Genomic DNA, 3,701 nt, shown 5'->3' with positions numbered 1-3,701 from the left:
TCTACCATGATGTCACCACGACAAAATCTGTCTTTAAACACCTTGCTCTCGCTTTCGCTTTCGCCGATTGTATTGCAAGCCCGCGGAAGCTGGTGTAGTGTGCTCTCACGAGGCACCAGTTCTGTAGAGTTTGGGCATTTACGGGGACAATTATTAATTGTAGCCAAAAATTATTTTTGTGTAAGTCACAAAAATAATTATTTTAATGGCTTTAGAATCCAACTATGCGATATAACTCAAACAACGCACACACACAGGTACTAATACACGAGGATACATTTATTAATACATAGAATATGCATGTAAACCTAACAGATCTTATCGAGAGGGTTATCAGAATACAAAAGGTATATATTCATTCAGTTACAAAGAGTTACATATATCAAGAGGACATACGTTCAGTATATCATTCATCTAGACCGTTTCATAATTGAACTTGATTACAACTTCTACATTAGATACTCAAAACAAGTACATAACTCTTAGGAATTAAACTGATATCAACTGGTTGGGATAACAATGGAATTCTCGAGCTGTAATGCAGTGAAGTTGAATACTCATCCAATCTCTCGGGATTCAGATCTCCTGTGGGCACAAAGGAACAGTTGCAGGCTGTTGCTGTCCAATCCGCACTCTCTGGCTAGGTGCCAGGCTGTGCTGTGCTGCTTGCGACGGTGCGCTGCTGATGCTCACTGACCGGCTAGTTAGTGTTGGCTTTAACTAGCAAAGTTTGTGCACAGGAGAAAAGATGACTGTGGGTCCCAGCAGGTCAGGAAGAGGACCGATTCGTTCCTGATGAAGCGCTTGTTCTGAATAGTGATTCAGCTGTCCACAGTTCTGACCTGTTCATGAGGTTTGCTGCTGATGCTAACCTCGGGTGGATCCTCTGGTTACTCGTGGCAACCTCCGCTCTCGACTTTTAGAACAGAGGAAAGTACTGGCACTCAGACGCACTGGCCGTTCCGTGGTTGTCCGGGCTGAGTCTCAGGATGGTCAAGAGGCGCGCTGTGAGAATGTCCTGCCCTTGGGAGCCTTCTGCTCCTGGGCCGTCCTGCCATGGATTTGTCTTGCACCCCTGGAATTCTCCTTAGAATTCTCCTACTGGAATAGTCCTACTAGTTCTCCTTCTCCAGGCTCTCTGTTGCCTGTTTTTACCTGGAGGAACTTCAGCTTGTCATTGGCTGAAAGTTTAATGGGCATCAGAGTCCCACATGGGTTACATGGCCCTACCAATCCCTGACTGGTTGATCAAGGTGAGATATGAGTCACTTACTCCTGACACCTAGGAATGCAATCCAGATGTCCATCTGGCACTCCCTAGACAGATAGGCGCCAATGGATGACCATTGATCATGATAGCCAGGCTCAGCTAAGTGCATCCCCATTTGGGAGCTGTCCCTTATCAAAAGAAAACATCTTTAAATCAGCCTGCATGAATAGTTTCTCTGTGGTGCAGCCACAGAGATGAAGAGAGAGATGGGGCCTCATTTGGGAAAGCACAGCAACACTTAATTCTGTCTTATTAACAAGCATTGCCTCTACATATCCCCCCTTTTTGAAGGTCACGAGGTCCTGAGGCGTTGTTGCCTTCAAAACAAAACAGAGTTAAGTGATGTCCCTTGTCATTAGAACATTAACCTTAAATGTCCACATTACTCCTCGAGAATTCATACCGGAACCAGCATTGGGAACAAACAGGATGAATAACATCTGGAGTATGTATAAACAAGGTAGGAGACATCATCTCAGTCTAGGCATTACAAATCAGGAAGTTCACTGTCAGTATCTGATACCTCTGTAGGCAGATATTTGGGGAAGAGGTAACTTCCTTTCTTTTGAAATGCTACCTTTGACTCATTCGTGCTACCCGGAGTACATCTTGATGTAAGAGTACAGCATTCAGAGTACATTGTCAGTCATGATCCAGCTTCCCAGCACCAGTGTTACAATAACACCGGTTCCTGTTCCCAGCCCCCCTGATGAACCATGACACCTGTGTTGGGCACCTGCCAGGGTGGTTTGGAGGTTTGTTCCATTAAAGCAAACTAACTACCTGTACATCTTCAGGGCTTACTGTTTCTTGGATTTCTATCCAATTCAATAGTGTGGCACCTGAAGGCATCCACGACCTCAAGTTTGGTCTTATGTTGTCTGGTTGCAGACCGTACAGTGTTAAGTTACCATGCTGTACTATGGCCTCCTTGGGAACTTGCAGGAAACTGTTGGTTAGGTAGCTGCATTGTGGTAGCTGTATCATGCCTGTCACAAGTTATAGTGACAGTTAAATGTGGTGTGCTGACCAGCCATTTACTTCCCATCTGCTCTTCATGGGGTTCATTAACCTCCCTCTGCTCGTTAGTAGCTTTACACCCTTCATTGGTGGATCAGTTAGACACAGCCAATGGATAGCTTTGGTAGCCATACCCATCTCAAGATTTGGAACCGAATTCAATCTTGGATTGCCTTCTGGGTGAGCTATGAGCAATGGGTTTAATGTCACATACTCCTCTACTGAGAAGAGTGAAATCAAGTGGGTTAGGATTTGTGCTATGGCTAGACTGGCTACAGTGGCACTAAGCTCCCTTAACAGGTCTTGTGTCAACATTCTGGCCTGTTGCACACAAGCATAAACCCACTGTATAACACCAACAATCATGTCCACTAGGTGGGGGATAAGATTCAACCCTGTTGCATAGGAAGTTGCCCGTAGGGTTTTCCCTAAGCTTTCCAACTTTTGCTGCTGTTGATACAGTCTGTCACTACCCTCTGGCACCTCTGACACCTGCCTTCTTGGGGCAGTCAGGGTGAGAGTGCCAGTAGCACACAAACCTACCAGAAATAGCAAACACACAACAGTGGCGGCAGCAATCAGTCCTCCCAAAAGTCTTTTCGGGTGGCTGATCCCAGTCATCTCCTTCTGAGTGACTGTCCCCTTTCTAAGCTGGCGCAGCATGTACATGGTCTCTTTCTCAGTATGCCATGTGGCATCTTGGGCACCAACATCCTGGAAATCTGAGGAGATCTGACGCAGCTGCTGATGCTGCTCCTCCATTTCCAGGACATCTGCTTTTTCGATTTGTTCATGCCTGTGCTCTAGGAACCCTGCAGGGGGTGGTGCAGCGGTGGAGCATGCCTGACCCTTGGCTTAGTGGTTATCTGGAGCACCTGAGGGATCTGGGATTGTTACTCCATTCTCACTGTTCAGGTCCACCCTGCACACTTCCTGATTGAGGAATCCCTCTATCGGCATGTTTACAATCGTTCGCTGGACGTGGGTGTAGGACACCTGCTCGCTCCCCCCTTCCCTCTCTAGGGGTTCAGGGAGCTGCCCCAGCACTGGGATAGCTAGTTCACTGTCTTCGAACTCACCATCACCCACCAGGCCCATGTCAGTGCAGGTGGGGATTCTGACACCCCCCTTTTCCATGTTCTGCACTAACAGTCGGGTGGCTTGCCCATCCAGCTCCAGTCTGGCTGAACCACTGTTGGTCAGACTCAGACTGACAAACTGAGCTGGTGGCTGTAAGAAAACCGGCTTGGCTTTCATTCCCTGTCCCTTCTGGGGGACTGGGTGTATTGGCAACCCTGCCGTTGAGGCAGGAACAATCAGGTCAATCTCACTCAATACCTGGTAGTTGTGAGAAATAATGTTACCTGACTGCAGGTTCCCTGGGTCACAGCAGAGGGAATCTCTGTGAATC

Source organism: Lepisosteus platostomus, unplaced genomic scaffold (assembly GCF_059453375.1).
Source record: "Lepisosteus platostomus isolate fLepPlt1 unplaced genomic scaffold, fLepPlt1.hap1 Scaffold_78_H1, whole genome shotgun sequence".
Classification (NCBI taxonomy): Eukaryota; Metazoa; Chordata; class Actinopteri; order Semionotiformes; family Lepisosteidae; genus Lepisosteus; species Lepisosteus platostomus.
Note: the sequence above shows the minus strand (reverse complement) of the source record.